The following is an 18,017-nucleotide window of genomic DNA, read 5'->3' on the forward strand; positions in this document are numbered from 1 at the left end:
GATTGTACTGCATATTGTATGTATGTTACTTAGTACTGATGCCATGATTATTGATCGACTGAAGGCATGAAATCAATTTACCAAAATTATTACCGTAAGCATGTAAAACATGCCATTGTACCAAAACTGAACTAAATGCATGATTTTGCTCAATGATTGTATGTCATGTCGCATATGCATGGAGTGGGTTATTATGGTTGACGAAGGAGTTCCGTGGAGCAATGGCGTGTAACATCCAAAATTTTAGATTAATGAGAATGAAAAATTATTTTAAAAATAAGTAAATAGCCTAGGGGTTAATTGATACATGGAAAAGCATGGAAAGTAGATTAAGGTTCCAAATTTGAATCATTTCCTTTACAAAATAATTAAATTTTACTAAATCCCTTCTTCTTTTTAAGTGTGTGCCGCCCATGCCTAATCAAACCTAATCCCTTCTTCTTTTTAAGTGTGTGCCGCCCATGCCTAATCAAACCTAAGTATAAATATTATTTTTAACAAATTTGATCAGCCTTCAATCCCAATTTCTTCACCCTAGCCATCCCTCCCTTCTCCACTCATTTCTTTTAAATTTTTTCTTTTTTTCTCCCATGTGGCTGCCGCCCAAGCCCCTTAAATCACCATCTCTTTTTCTTTTCTTTTGTCGCAAGATCTTGCAGTATCCTCCCCTTAATATTACTGACATGTTTCCCTTAATTTTCCAGCCCCAAATCTGAAATCTTGAACCTCCAAGAACGATCCCCATTATTTCCATGAAGGGGTAGCCTAGCTTGTGTAAGTTCTTGTTTTCTTTCAATTTCTTAATGAATCTTGTAAGTTAAATACCCAAACTTCCAAATCTGGAATTTGGGTGATTTTTTAATATTTAAAGGTTATTTTTCCAACCTTCCAAGTGTTTTTAAACGTGCTTTTAAATCAACCCCAAATTGGCCACCGTTGGTGGTGGTGCGTGCGACCAATGGCTCAAGAAAGGGGCCTGTTGTTTCTTTATTTATTACATTTATTTCCAGAATCATTTTGGGTTCTTGAACCCTTACTAATTAGCCTTTAATCATGTATAATTAGGGAAAAATTAATCTTCATCAATCGGCAACTCAGATCTGACAATTCAGAAAACATAAGTATGGTTGATTATGGACTAGTGTGTAGTTTCGGTTTAGATGTTGGGGAAATTATTAAATGATCAAATTAAAGATTTTAGTCATGGATTAGCTACTGATTTTTCAGTATTTATGTGTGTTAGGTGCTGACTTAAATGCCCCAAATCAACAATGAAGTCGATAGATGTTCATGCGTATGATTCGCATCAAACCAGTGTAAGAAACCTAACTAGTTTGGATTTGAAAAATCATTATAATTGTGATGATTGGGGGCTGTTTAAGAGGAATAATAATTGAGTTTAATAATGATTTTTAATTTTAGGATCGTTATATAGTTTATTAGAGAAATTGCGAGATTCACAAATGTGCCGGAATAAAGCATAAAATAAAGTGTGGGTCCTAATCGTTAACTTGGATGTTTTGATATTTTTTTAAATGATAAAATTGATTACTAAGCTTTCTGGTCGGGCTTGGCTAAATGGCTAAGTAATTAAATTGTACGTGGCCGAACCAGGTACGTTTGGAGCTCTAGTTGTTTGGCATGTTAGCAAAAATGTGAGAATGACTGAATAACTATGTGTTTGATATTGGTATGGATGATTAGCTGATATGATGTATGTTCATTGTATGCATAGCATGATTCCGAATAAGATTGTGGCTTGCGCATGATTTATTTATATGAATGATTTGCTACGAAATATTTGAAAAACTGTTATACATGCACTCGGAAAATAATTATAAGTTATATGAGATTCAGATATGTTGAACGAAACCATCTTAATGCTGAATTGAAAGTTTGATAAATGATCCTATTTATTAATAGTATTTGATAATATGAGGGTGTGTTGATCATGCTAAAGAAATGTGAAAGTGTTGAATTCATGACTATGTATGAGATTGTATGACATCTTGTATGTGCATTGAGATGGGACTAATATTGTAGTTGACAAAGGAGTTCTATGGAGATTCGATGGCATATTAAGTCTGTTTTTATTCATAGTCATTACACTGCACCGAATATTTGAGGAGATTCGGCGATTTTATGCATTTATTTGTTAAATGGCAGATTTTCTGCAATTATGTTCATACAGTGGTTTTACCACATCGAGCTTTGCTCGCATTCATTGGAGTTTGGCAAACGGGTCCTGGGGAACTTGTGGTGTGCAGCGGATGGTTGGGATAGGAAACTCATTTTTGCATTATGACATGATCATGAGTCATTAAAATTTTGTTAATGTTGCTTGATTGTGATATATGGTTCCTTGTGTGAATGCTTAAATGTATTCTAAATACCTTATTGTTTAGACTCGCACTGAGCTAGTTAGCTCACCCAATTACCTTAAACTTCTCAGGTAATGAACAAAATTAGGATCGAACTTGGCATGCGGACGTACGACGGACTTTGAAATTCATTTTTATCTTTTATTAATTTTATTTAAAGTTCCCTAAATTTATTTAGTTTTGGAATGTAAAATTATTTGAACTGTGGTTTTGGTTAATATTTGTTTTTGGGGATTTTTCATGCACGCATTGTTTCATACTTGAAATTAGTTTATAAGATTATTTTAAAATTGGACTGAGCTTGTCACTTGGCTTAATTAAATTAATAAACAGATTCTTAATTGGTTTTTTCACTGCAATCAAGATAATCAAAGTTATTTTTCAAAAGCAACGACGTGCAAAGAGTCTTTTTAAAAGCCATGCTAGTACTACTCACTTGACTTAATAAAGTTTGGATTTAATAATGAACGTTTTTTCTCAAAATAAAAAAGGTAACCACGATTTTAATTAAAAGAGAATGCATTTGAAGTTTTCAACCGATGATAAGGTAGATTCGTAGTTTAAGTGTCCCATGTGCTCTTCACGATTCGGCCATAACATTTAGGCCAGGTTTGGGAGGTTATGCAACGATAGTTAAAGTCTGTAATATTGTTGTCAGTGTACTGCACCGAGAGTACTGAGCAAATTGATGATTTTTAATCGCATTATTGATAGCTTGACTGCATTATTGGTGGCTAGTCCACACTATTGGTAGTTTATCTGCATTATTGTTACTGGTAGCCTGTTTGCATATATTGGTAGTTTATCTGCATTACCGTTACTGGTGGCTTGTCCGTAATACTAGCAGCTTGTTTGTTTATATTGGCAGTTTATCTGCATTACCATTACTAGTGGCTTGTCCATAATACTAGCAACTTGTTTGCACATATTAACAATTTGTTTGCATTACTATACTGGTGGTTTATCTACATCGAGCTCCAACTTACACTATTTGCAGTTCGGTAGACGGGTTCTGGGGAATTCTTGGTGTATAGTGGATGGTTGGGTAGGAACCTTTTGCATTGCATCATTTGCATCATACCATGACCATACTCCGATCTGTCAATTGTTATGGTTTAATATGAACTATTATTGATATGAACTCCTTAAGATGACTTTATGGTCTTTTGGTTAATGCTTATATACACTGATTTATCAATTGCTCTATTAATTATGGTTGTTATGTTGATGTTCCTATGTTTTACTGTATTGATATATGTTTGTTTAAATAACTCTTAGACTCACACTGAGCTTTCATAAGCTCACTCCCTCACAGTGTTTAACTTTTTAGGTAAATCTCGAACCTAGGATTGGACCCAGCATACGAAATGTCACCTCGGATATCGGACTATTTTTAAATAAGTATTATTATTAAGTCTTTATTGGTTTTGGTTTGTAATTTTTAATTATTTCTGGTATGTGGCTTGGTAACTTTTCATTTGGGGATGTTTGTATGCATGGATTACTTAACCATAATAACCGAAAAATGCATGATATCTGACTTAAGTAAAGTTTGATATTGTTCTCCAATTTTTGCTGCATTGCAAAGAAATCATTTTTGAAAAACAAATCAATAAGGAAACTAGATTTCCAAAATGACATGAGTAGTGGTTTTTCCGCTACATTAGTTAACATCGAGTTTTTTCAAAGCAGAGCGACAAACAAACAGTTTTTCTAAAATAGCATTGTCAACAATAAAATGAATCTTAAGTATAGATGACCTAATAAATGAATGTTTTTTTAAACTAACTTAAAGTAAAACAGTGGTTTTTCTCTAAAATGAGTCGATTTAAGGTCTTCAAAGTATCGTAAGTTAGCTTAGCCATTTTGGTGGCTAATGTAGCCTTCTCAATCTCGTCATAACGTTTAAGGTGAGTTAGGGAGGTTACAGTTACACATTTATAGCCCTATCACTCGACCATGAAAATTTACAAAACGATCACTCAAGTATTAGTAAATTTCTTTTTTGGTCGCCCAACTATTCAATTTTATCTTTTTTAGTCACCAAAGGGCTAATTGTGACAACTTTTGAAATTGGCATAATAGCAACTTTAACCCTCAATATTTATAAATTATATCAATTTAGTCTTGATTTTTTTGAAAAAAAATAACTATCAACATTTATACATTATGTAATTTGGTATTCTTCTTTTTTTTTTTGTAGTTTTGCTTTTCTTTGTGACATTGAAGGTTAATTTGAAAAGAACAAGAAAAGACGGAAATTATTATCTTGAATTTTTTGGTGTTTCCATTTTCTATGTATTTTCTATCAAATTTAGCTGATAATTTTTTTAGCTTCTTAGGTGGAAAGTCACAAAGAAAAGCAAAAATGAAAAAAAAATAGATAAAATTACACAATATGTAAATGTTGAGGGTTAAATTTTTTAAAATCAAAATTAAATTGACACAATGCATGAATGTTGAAGGTTAAAGTTGCTATTATGCCAATTATAAAAGCTGCCCGTTAGTCAGCTGGTAACAAAAAAAAAGACAAAATTATTTTATAACTTTTCATAATTGGGTGACCGAAAAAAAAATTTACTAATATCAAACGATTATTTTGTAACATTTCTCCATTCACAAAATCTTTGAAAGAAGGGAAGAAATAATTTTATTTTATATCGAGAAAGGAATAAATTGATTGTGCCTTCCAGTATGGTTTCACGATTAAACAAATATAAGTTAACCTTAGAATCTATATAACGATTTTATCAGTCAAAGATTAGATTATCTATTTTTTTTAATTTCTTATCGCTTTAACATCTATGATTTTTAATAATAATTTAAGTAAACAAATTATATATTCATATTATTCTTTTACATGTAGTTAAAATGGTATGATTTTCTATAACCTTTTACATAGTAATAATTTGTTATATATAAATTTAGACATATTTTTTACATTAATACCAATGAGTTTTAATTATTGCATATTGTTTTCATATGATTTTTTAAATTTATCTCAAATTTTGCATAATTTGTTATAACCATTTAATTTAACTCCAAATTTGTTTTCTTCATGCGACAATATTTTTTGATAATAAAATAATTACACCTGTCATGGATTTTCTTTCCCTTTCTCTTTACATTTTAGCTGTTTATTACCTTAGCAAAAGTAAATTGACTTAATTACCCATCATAATAAAAAAAATTACATTAGTCAGTTGTCGCAAAATTGAAGTTAAATTAGGTATTTTTTTTAACTTTAGAAGTAGAATAAAAAATTGCAATGTGTCTTATCATATATGCATTTAATATTTTAATATATTTACTAAATATTTGTCATCATCCAAATCCTATTTATCAAATTTAAAAATTTTAATACAGCAACTTTCATCAAATTATACTTTCTTATTGAAGGGGGTTAGCTTTATAAGTTAAAGTTATAGATTATAAACTATGCTGCATGCATCACGTTCCACTTGATACAATTATATATGGTTTAATATTTCAAAATATTCACTAAAGCGAGTTTACAGATTAATTCTCAAAGCTTATTATTATGCCACCAGCTGCCTCATTGTAAAGAGCGAGGATTGAGACTTAAAAAGATCCAACTGTCAATAAATTATTATTATGCCACCAGCTGCCTCATTGCCTTCTACTCATTTCCAATAGTGTGAGTCATTGTCCAGTAAATTTCATGGAATGTTTTGTTTGGACATTATATGGTATCTTAATTTAGTAACTAAATGTAGATATTTAAGTATTGTTGTATCTAATTATTAGTATGTAACTATTTAATAACTATTTACATGATATTGTTTAAGAATTTTTTTGAACAAAGTTCATTGATGGTGGGACTTAAAAGCCAGGAGTAATGTTGGCTTATTGATAAAATTAAAAATATCCTAATAAAAATATAAAAAAAATTGATTAAATATTTATAAAAAAATTCACTTAATTGAGTTCATAAGATAAAAAAAATTATTTAATTAAGTTCCTTTGTTAATATTGACTACATCGATAGTTACATTTAGCTTACATCCAACAACACATGACATTGACACGTTGCAGGCCACAAGTAATTAGTATTGACAAGGATAAAAAATGATAAAATCTTATGATATTATTAAAATTTATAAAAAAAAATATTCAACATTTAAATATATATATAATAAAAATATTAAAAGATCTTAAAATTTATACAAATTTATAAAAATATATATATTTAAAATTTATTAGAAATTTATAAAAGTTATTAAAATTTGATCAAATATAAAAATTATAAATTTTTTAATTTTTTTTAAAAAATTTATAATATTTTAATAAGTTTTATATTTTTTTATCAAATTTTAATTTTTTTTATAATTTCATAATAATTTTATTAATTCAAAATTTGAATTTAAAGGTTTGAGGACAGTTCACCTTTAGAGACCAGAGAGTCGTTTATGGTTAAAGCAAGGAAAGAAAAGTTATTGAGAGCATTTATGGAGCTTAGTTGAGAGAAAGGGAGAATAAGAAAGAAGACACAATCATTCTCAAACCCTCAAACTCAAATATTGTGTCAACAGATTTTAAAGGTTCTTTTATATAATTTATATTTTACAATTTTTGGCATATTTTTAATATTTTAATAAATTTTTAATTTTTAATTTATTAACATGAAAATATGTTATACTAATATTAATTACACGTTACATGTCAAATGTTATTGTCATGCATGGCTGTTTGTCGCATTAATAAAATGTAATAATCAAAATGATTAGTATTATAAAATAGCTTAATTAATCAATTTTTAAACAATGAAAATTTTGGATGAAGATATAATTAATTTTTTATGAGAATGTTTTTACACCATAAATTGAAAAGAGAGCCCAGGTAGGTGGAAACTAGAATCTTAGAACAAATCTTGAAGCTCACTATGAGCTAATTAGTGGCAGACATATGGCTATTTTATCAATCCAAAACAATTATATATTTATAAGAATGACTAAGGTTCAAAAATATTTATCGGAATGACCTGAAATGAACAATGTTTAGGGGTTATAGCTACTTCATGGCTGGCACCCACATAAAAATTCTCTCAATCATTACCTGATAATTGGAACAAAGATTAAAAAATATTTTTTTTAGTGCTAGCAGTGCAATGGTCGGCATCCGTGTGTATTTTTTTTCCACATGTATTCTTGAAAATACATGTTATACGAGTATAAAAAAATAATTTGTTTAGGGTGCCATGTACCAGGTGGCCGGCACCCTTTTTTAAAATTTTTAAATTTTTTAAGGTGTCGTAACTGCAATGGCTGACACCCCTTTATCAGTAATTTTTTTCTTTTTCCGATGTCGGCACTATAGTGGCTTGCACTCACACAGTAAAAATAAATAAATTTCTTTGGGTGTTGTGTTTCTAATGGCCAGCACCCCATTTGTATTTTGAAAAAGAAAATGGTGTTGAACATCCATTTTTCGACACTTTATATATTGATTTTTTCTGTGTTCTATTTGAGTTTTTTTTTTTTGGTTTTTTACTTTATTAGTTGAAAAACAAAAATAGCCATATTAGTGTTTTGTTGAAGAGGAAGCAGACATTGTTGAAAATGAGTTTCCAAATTTTGTTAGTGTATGTTTATTTCTATGGAAAAATGATAAATATAGCTGAAGAAGGTTGTGTATTTCAAAGTCACCAAAAAATCTGAATGAGATTCAACAAGTGTGTTTTACTGAAAGAATTGAAACGAAATATTAGTGCAAAGATAGCTACCCGTTGTGGGAAGCAAATGTTAAGATTGTTTTACAAAGTTTCAATTTCAACGGATCCGCTTAAGGTTTTGGAAATGGAGCTATAGATGATGATGATCTAGCCACAATTATCGCAATTTATTGCCCCCTTGAGATCGAAAATCCTGGTGCAGTTGACTTATTTTCAGAGATAGCTAATCTGAAACCCGTTTAAGTTGTCCGTCAAGTAAGTCAGCATTCTGGATTTGATTTTAATCTTAATCTCTATTGGGAAGATCAGTTAGATAGTGGAGGGTCATTGCAAACTCCTAAAAATCCAAACTATGGTGGTTGTTCGTATAACATCCCAATCCTGGGTCCCCGTCTAGAGATACATCTAGAAGTGTTGGGCACAATAGCAGATGGTGATGAATGGTCCGATAGTGAAGATCAGTCCCACCATGATCTTGAACAATTTAGTGACCCCAATTTGGATGAGGTACCTAATGATATAGACAATGAAGGCATGGTGGAGGATGAAGATTTGCACCCCTATTCTACCGGGAACATGGGATTTGATATAGTTATCCGTAATGATTTAGGGGCCCACATGTCGAGCGTAGACCCTGATGCAGCATATACATGCGAGCTCCTCAAATACCCAGATATAGTACCTGCTCACCTACTGGAGGTAGATTTGGAGGTTGGAGAGTTGTTTGTAGGACAACAATTCTACAATAAGAAAGACTGTGTACATGTAATAAAGCAATACAGCTTGAAGTTGTCTATGGACTACAAAGTATCAAAGTCTACATAGTATTTATATGTTGGGGAATGTTGGAAAGCTGAAACCGGTTGTAATTGGCGTGTTCGGGTTGTATTAATGCAGCGGACTCAAATATGGACAATCAGGAAATTAGAAGGGCCTTATACTTGCACGGTTGCTCATATGACGCAAGACCACAGAAAATTGGATGCAAAAACTATATACAACTGCATCATGCCGTTGGTAAAAGACATGCCCACCATTCTTGTATCGATCTTTATTGTAGACATGCAAGCTCTATTCAAGTACAAGGTTTCCTACAAAAAGGCATTGTGGGCGAACCAAATGGCAATAGAGTAGTTGTATGGTGATTAGAATATGTCGTACAACGAACTTCAAGGGTGGATAGTCGCGATGCAGGAGTATGTTCTAGGTACGGTGACTGATTTGTAAACTCTACCGCATAGATGCCCAGATGATGAAAAAAAACTGAAGAGAAGAGTTTTCGACTGTTTTTTTTTTGATGTTCGAGTCATGTTTTAGGGCTTTCCCCCATTACAAGTCGTTGGTGCAGGTGGATGGTACCTGGCTTTACGGTAAATATATGCAAATACTCCTGGTTGCAGTTGTACAAGACAACAATCGAAATGTGTTGCTTATCGCTTTTGCCATCGTGGAGTCTGAGAACTTCAAGTCATGAGAATTTTTCCTGAAAATTTTGCAGAGGCATGTTGTCAAGCAAGACAACATTTGCGTTATCTCTAACAGGTCGAAGAGACCATTTGCTGTGATTAGGCGTTTTGGGGTTCCGTGGAGGTCTATTTATTGCATTCGGCACATCGAGACAAACTTTCACAAAGATTACAAAAATAAGGACCGGCGAAAAGAAATCGTGAACATGGGTAAAAAATACTGTTCCAAAATTTATCAGTTCGTATTTTATTTTTAATCTTTTTTTTCAAAATTTATCAGCTTGTATTTTATTTTTAACCTCATTTCAAAATTTATCTGTTCGTATCTTATTTTTAATATTTTTTTTCAAAATTGTATACGTAGGCTACAAGCTAGAACCACACCAATTCAGACAAAGGTTCGCGAGGTTTGAGGCTTAAATGGTGGGGTTACTAACTACTTTTCGACAGAGGTTAGGTAGTATAGAGCCCTAGAAGTAGTCCTAACATTATGATGATGGGTTTCGGTATGGTCAGATGCCAACCAACCTCGTAGAGGCAGTTAACCCTATATTGAAGGTGTACGTTGAAGATGTTCGAAAGGCCACGGTAATCAATGCTCGGGGGTGTAGACGATGAATACATAACTATATTCCATTGACATGGAGCCTTTACGGGCTCAAGAGTACATCGATCATCACTCAAGACTTTTGCCCAGGTCTTACGTTGTTGATCTACGAAATAGGCGCTACGAGTGTGGGAAGTTCCAAAGCCTTTGATATCCGTGTGCGCGTGTCCACGCAGCATGTGCAACCGCTAATCTAAATGTCAAACAATTCATAGATGAAGTTTACACGCTGCAACACACATTGCGTATCTGGGGAAACGAGTTTCCCGTAATGTCGGATGTCTTAAACTAGGTAGTACCACCCTTGCATTCGAGATGTTGCCAAGCCGCAGTCTTTGTAGACATCCAAAAGTTTGACCACATATGATGAGGATTCGTGGTGACATGGATGACAGGAGACGTGCGAACCCAAACATTACGGAGTGCACCGAACATCTGGCCACAATCGATCCACTTGCCCACATCGTGTCTACTATGTCGGTCAATCTTCTCAGTTGAGGGGATTGGAAGATGATGTGTAATATTTTTTGTGATTTTTTTCATGATTCTTTTCATTTTTTGTATCCGAAAATCCTTTTTTTCTGTATCCATAAATCAATTTTGGTCAGTATTTTTTTCATATTTTTTTGTTTAATTTTTTTATTTTCGTATATTAGTTGTCTGTAATGTTAGTATTCTTTTATGACAATATTTTTATTCAATTAATGTTTTATGTAATATTTTGTACTCATCAATGCAACAAAAAAAATTTTCCATTGAACTTCAATATTGTAAGTTACAAAGTAAATAATTACAAAAATAAAAATTGTGTGGACCCAGACGTTGTCCCTGGCCCCTGCATGTAACGGTCGGGTTGCCTCCATCGGTGAGGTGGTGCACCTTCATGTGGCAATTCATAAGTGCTCAGACCGACCTCTAGTGTTCCTATAGGTGTACTAAAGAAGCTGCTAAAATTGTATGCCCTATCATTGGGGGTGATGGGGTATTGCAAGGTTGGAGGAGCTGAGCCATAGATTTCCTCCATGGTAGGTGGTTGTTGTTGGGGTTCCGGGTGGTATGAGTATGCTCCAGAGTGTGTCGAATGTTGAGGCTTAGGATCGGGGTCCATGCCAAAGATGTCCTTGAATGAAGGTGGTTGTTGTTGGGGATGGGGAGGGTATGAGTACGACCTGGAGAAGGAATGTTGAGGCTCCGGATCGGGGTTCAATACAGGTTGGGTGTGGTCTTTAATTTCGATAAGAGAACTCATTTTGTATCTGTATAAAATTCGAATAATTCTTCAAGCACGATAAAAAATAACAATCAATTGTTAGAATAAAAAAACCATTTATGTTAAAAACATGCTAAATTACCATAAACCTTTAATCTTAATACAAGGGGGGAAAAATATAGGGGAGTACTGGTTGGAGGTAATGCTTGTGGTGGTGGATGGGTGGAGGACTATTTGGAGTTTAAATAGTGGGGAAAGAAGAAGAAGAAAAGGAGAACGAAAAAAAAATCTGGTCGAAGCGTTATTGTTCACCCCTGCTTTCTCTTCTCTTTTTTCTTTTAAAATTTAAAATTTTTTAATTAATATTTTTTACCATAACATTGATTTTTTTAAAAAAATAATAAAAAAATGACACTAAAAATTTCTTTTATTAAATTAATATTTTTTTCTTTCATTTTAATGCTAACATTAATACTTCTAATTTTTGTAAAAAAAATGACATTAACAAAACTTTTTATTCAATTAATACTAACAAAAGTTTTTTATTCAATTAATATTAACAAAATTTTTTTATTAAAATTTTTTCACTAACATTCATGTTCTATCAGTTCGGGTGAAGTTCCGTTTTAATTTTTTACAAAAACATAACAACTAACAAAAATTGTGTATCATCGATTTTGGTACGGAGACAATTCACAAACTTATGGACAATAACTTGAAAATTCATCTTCCGTTTTAATCATATAAATACTTACATTACAAATTGCTCAAAAATTTATTTTCATATACCACTGTTGCTTTTTTTTACAAAATTTACCTAAATAATTTAATAATTCATGAACATATTACAAGTGCAATAATACTAATTACATTTGGATAATCAAACTATAAAGCTTGCTAATGTACTTTGAAAAGTAATTTCTCCACAATTAATCATTTTTTGCTTGAATTAGGTCTACGTTGCATTTAATAATATTACGTTTTGTTGCCCTCTTGTGTAAACCGTAACCAATCTCCACAGTTAGTCATCATCTGCGAAGACTGCCACCAATTTGTGTAAACCGTAACCGATATCTCTGCACTTTGATAGCATAACCTTTACGGTTCTCATGATAGTATATAATTCAACCCTGATAACACAAGACTACCAATATATAATTGAAATCTCCAACTGATGCTACACTCCCCAAACAGATAAAAACAATTTCAATCTTTCTCCCCATTTTTTTCTCTTCGCACTCTCAACAATTTTTATTTCACAAATTACATTAGCATAACCCAAAGTGCATCCACGGCTGATATATATAAACAGATAGGGTGCCGGCCAGTAGAAACGTGATACCCAACAAAATAATTTTTTTATTGTGGCTGTCAGCCACCACAATGCCGACACAAAAGAGTAAAACAGGAAAAATTACTGAAAAATAGGGTGCTGGCCACCAGGTACACAACACCTAAATTTTTTTCTTTACTGATAAGGGGTGCTAGCCACCTAGTACACGACACCCTAAAAATTATTTTTTATACTCATATAAGATGTATTTTAAAAAATATAGATGAAAAAAATACACGAGTGTCGGTCATTGCATTGCTGACACCAAAAAAATTATTCTTTTTAATGTTTGTTCCAATTATCAACTAATGATTGGACCATGGGTTGACTAACCATAACCCCTAGACACTATTCATTTCAGGTTATTTCGGTAAATATTTTTGAATCTAAATCATTTTTATAATTATTTTATTGATTTGAACCTACAAATATATACATATTTACATACAAATGCATTGGTTGAGTCTGAACAACTCATTTCTCGTAAATTTCGTTTCATTTCATTACCTAATCCACATTCTTATTAATTAATTAAATCAATCCATTAAAATAATTAAAATGTAATTCTCAGATTCTGAATCTGGCAGTGTACCAATGCTTCTTCCTAATCAGCCCCGACAACGTTGTTGGACGGTTTTGTCGTTAATCCGACCATCATCTCCAGCTGTCCATGAATATGTTGATGTTTTCCAGAAGAATTTAAAAACAAATATTTTGTTTATGCAAAGCTGATTCGATGAACAATTTTGTTGGTATGTCTCATTGGTTACAAAAAAAACATTATCTCTTCCCTATTGCTTAAAAAAATCATCCAAATTTACTAATAATATCATTATTTAGTAGTCAATTCATTCTCTCAATTTCATTATAATTTTAACAAATAAATAGAAAAAGTGTTCCTATGGTCAACGGTCTTATAAGGGAAGTGGCAAGGCTTATAACAATCTTAAAATTTAATATTAAATCTTTAACCTTAATTAATAGTCACAGTTTTCATTTATAAATGGATTTTTGACTCTTCTCTCTATGAATATATCATGAATATCTTTGTATTAGGAGTTAGTTTATATTTTATCGCCTTTACTATAAAATAAATAAATTAACTCTTATACGTTATATCAAAGAGTAAATTAGTTCTTCTGTTAAAAATTTCATTCATTTTCATTATTAAAAATGGGTCATTATATGTCAACATGAGGTATACGTGGCGTGTCAAGTATAATTATTTGGTCATTTCATCAATCATGCCAGTTTTTAACAGCAGCAATGGATGAAATTTTTTAACTAAAAAGACTAATTCACTCTTTGATCTAACTTATAGAGATTAATTTGTCCATTTTTTCAAATAAAAATAATAAAATATAATCTAACTCTTAACATAAAGGTTTTCGTAATACTCTTATTGTCGTTTCTCAAACTATAACAACATAACATAATGGACTGTCAAAAAAGAAATTGTAGTGAAGAATATTGGGAACAATTCTTACATATAAAAATTGGTTAATTTTCTTTTCCTGGTAACAAATATGATCATGGACCTTGGCTTTTTTTATAAGAATACCTTTTTCATTGTCAAAATTCGAGTTTTTCTTTCGGAAAAAATGAAAAAAAGTAAATAAAATAAAATAATTTACCTTTCAATTATGTAGTAAAAAAAACGCATTTAATTTTTTTTTATAAAAAACACAGATTTTTTCTAAATTTATGAGCTAAATTAAGTCTAAAATCAAGTGACCCAAATTAAGATAATTGATGTTATTTATTTTAATAGCAAATAAATTATATATATTCATTCGATTACCTTATATATGAATGTATCAGATTAAAAGCTAATCATATATAAATTGATTCTTCATTTACTACATATTAAGCTTACATATAAAATTAATAGTAAATTTGTCGATTGAGCCTTATCTCAGATTGATATAGGTATTGTTATCAATGCAAAAGAATATGAGTTTGAGTACGTTAAAGCGCATTGTCCTTCTATTTATAGATTAAGAGGCATTGTTTCAAAAATAACAAATATGTTTAGAATCTATAATGAGATTATTAAAAAAAACTAATAGTAAATTTATAGCCACCAATCCATTATCAAGGATTTGTGCAGCAAAAAGGAAAAGGTCATGAGGGAAAAATTATTTTATCATGATGTTTTTCTTCGTCAAATTTAATGGCTGGTTTCAATTCCGCATTAAATAACTTTATTATTTATGAAAAATCATATTATTTTAAAAAAATTTAAATTTTGTTTATGTAATATTAGGTTTTGGTATGCTTAATATCAAAATCTTAACTTTCTAAATGTGAATTAGAGTTGGGTTAAATTTTCATATGATCTACTATGATAATTGATTTATTTTTCTTTTTCTTTTATTCATTTTCGTATAATGTTTAAGGAAAAAAATTCCTTCAATGGAATTTGATTATTAAATAAATTATTTACTTTAAAATTTTGAAGATTTGAATGATATTGGATTATTAATTAAATTGATGATTATAAAAAATTCTCACGATTTTGCTTTTAATTGTTTCGCATTAATCTATGATTTGCTTTCGGGATTTAGGGGGGGGGTCATTTTATACGAACTAGAATTAAAGGATTTTAAGTTTTTCTAATAAAAGTTTTACACCACGTTTGGTTCGCTGTATTGGATTAGAGGTGTAATGGAATAGAGGTGTAATAGCAAATCAACTGTTTGGCTGAATGTAATGGAATAGAGGCGTAATAGTAATCTTGTGTTTGGTTGAATGGAATAGAGGTGTAATAGCATAATGGAAAAACTAAAATAACTAGAATACCCTTAGCATAAATTTATTTTGGTAAATGATTATTGTTATTGTTATTTAAATTTTAATAAGATTATTATTATCAATAATAAATAATTTAATCATATTTAAACATAATTATTATTAAATATATTTTAATTAAAATATATAATTTAATAAAATTCTTAATAATTAGCAGAAATTTGTTTTGGTAAATTATTATTGTTATTTAAATTTTAATAAGATTATTAATATCAATAATAAATAATTTAATCATATTTAAACATAATTATTAAATATATTATAATTAAAATATATAATTTAATAAAATTCTTAATATTAATATTCTTATATGAATTTACTCAAATCATAATATATGATACAGTAAAATATAAATTAAAATAATAATTATTAAATATATTATAATTAAAATATATAATTTAATAAAATTCTTAATAATTAATATTCTTATATGAATTTACTCAAATCATAATATATGATACTATAAAAATTTTTTTGAAATAATTAATATTAAATATATTTTAATTAAAATATATGATTTAATAAAATTTAAAATAATTATAACTAATAAATTATATTTTATGAATTTGTATAATTTAAAATAATAATTATTACATATAATTTAATTATTACATATAAAATTAGTTTAATTAAGGTAACCTAAGTTTAAAACAAATAAAATAAAGAATGAGGATTCGGTTTACGAATGAAATTGAAGTTTTAAAACTTTTATAACATTTTAAATTTACATTTCTTTTCGTATTAATATATTGTTTAGTTAATTAAAGCATGTTCAAAGTTTGAACATGGATTAGTTTGAACATTTTAAATTTAAATTTAAATTTAAGTATAATTTCGTATAATGAAATGCGAAGATTTAATAAATCATGTTCAAAGTTTGAACATTGATTAGTTTTTGTATTGATGATTAGTTTAATTAACTCTTTCTAATTTTAAAACAAATAAAATGAAGAATGAGGATTTGGTTTAATAATGAATTTGAAGTTTTAAAACTTTTATAACATTTTAAATTTAATGATCATTTTGTAAAAATATATATATATAACTTTTATCTCATTTACATGTACAAATAATAAGATAAAAAGTAGTATTGTATTTGCAATTATGATTGGAAAAGATTGAAATGTAGTATTGTATTTACATGTACAAATAATTGTGATTTAGTCAATTATGTGATTTTCTTTCTACTTTCTTTGCACTTACCTAATTGTTGGTATATCTGTGCCAACTCTGCAGCTAAAAACAGCAGGCTCTAATGTAATTTTTGTTGCTGTTACCGAAATATCTGACTCAGTTTTGAAGGGGGTAGAAGCAAGTGGTTTCAATGGGATGGTTTCAATGTCTCATTTTGCATATATTTGCATAAGAATTACTAAGGATAACTAGTAATGAGTGTCATACTCAAATTTTGTACCCTTAATTCTATATCATACTGTTCTGTTCAAGTCTCCTATTACAGTAATGAAAGCAATATTGACTAATAATGGTGAGGATACGGATACCTAGTAACGAGTGTCAGATACGGAACCATGACCAGAGAACCTGATAAACACACATGTGCTATTAAGCAGCGTCTTTATGTGATTACGTCTGTAGGAATTCAGATTGTTATTGCTTTGCCTCACTGCTCAATGGATGCTGATTTTTTCTGAAGTTATTAATCTATTTGTTTTACTTTTGCTTTAATGGTCACTGATAAGGTTTCAACTTCTGCAGTTGTACATTGAAGGATACCTACAAGCTATGTATGACTCAATGTACAGGCAAGAATATATTCGACTGAGAGTAATTGATGACCAGGTAACTAATTAAGTGAGAAAATAGAAATATCAGTACTGCAACAACATTTATTTATTTGAGATTTAGATGGCAGCGAAAGGGGACATCTAATTGCTGAGGCATGTTTCATAATTATATTATCACTTCTAACAAAGTGTTCATCCAAAACAGAACCATACAAAACAGAAACAACAAAATCTGCTACATCAATCCAAACCTGCAATCGGGGAAAACATATCCCAAAACCATGAATACAAATGTAAAACTAACCTGTAATGAGCAAATCGGGACGACTGCGATGAAGAAACCAAGGAACAAAGAACCTGTAATGAGAAAAGGGAAATCGATTAGTTGAAACGAAACCATAACCAGCAAATAATGCAGGCAAACAAATAATGAAAAAAAATTCATAACCAGCAAGAAACCCTATTCCGATTTACCAAGAAACTGATGAAACAATCGCAATCGGATTTATAAAAAAAAATGCAACAACACCCACTAATGCATGCAGAGAGGAAAGATGCGAAGAAATATGCGAAATATGCGAAGATGGAAGTCTGAGACCGTTTAGCAGAGAAATATGCGAAGAGGAAAGATGAGAAATGATGACCGGCTGAGACCGTTTAGCAGAGAAATATGCGAAGATGGAAGTCGGGATGGGCTGGAGCTTTCACTGGCAGCTTCTGTCAATGTCGATGCTGGGAGGGAGAGGGTGGGTGGAGATCGGGAGAGGCTTGG

At 30.4% G+C, this 18,017-nt stretch overlaps 2 long non-coding RNA genes across 2 annotated transcripts; one reads left to right on the forward strand and one right to left on the reverse strand.

Annotated features, from left to right (window-relative positions):
• The first annotated feature begins 356 nt into the window (after positions 1 to 356).
• LOC121222255 (uncharacterized) lies at positions 357 to 2,612 on the forward strand. Its single transcript, XR_005919509.1, has 3 exons — positions 357 to 774; positions 1,244 to 1,316; positions 2,453 to 2,612. It is a non-coding gene; the product is annotated as an uncharacterized lncRNA (long non-coding RNA).
• Positions 2,613 to 16,575: 13,963 nt separating this feature from the next.
• LOC107952555 (uncharacterized) lies at positions 16,576 to 18,015 on the reverse strand. Its single transcript, XR_005919510.1, has 2 exons — positions 17,844 to 18,015; positions 16,576 to 17,602 (listed from the first exon to the last, which is right to left on the reverse strand). It is a non-coding gene; the product is annotated as an uncharacterized lncRNA (long non-coding RNA).
• Between the last annotated feature and the right edge of the window lie 2 nt (positions 18,016 to 18,017).

The sequence above is a fragment of the Gossypium hirsutum genome, chromosome D10 (genome assembly GCF_007990345.1).
Source record: "Gossypium hirsutum isolate 1008001.06 chromosome D10, Gossypium_hirsutum_v2.1, whole genome shotgun sequence".
Taxonomy (NCBI): domain Eukaryota; kingdom Viridiplantae; phylum Streptophyta; class Magnoliopsida; order Malvales; family Malvaceae; genus Gossypium; species Gossypium hirsutum.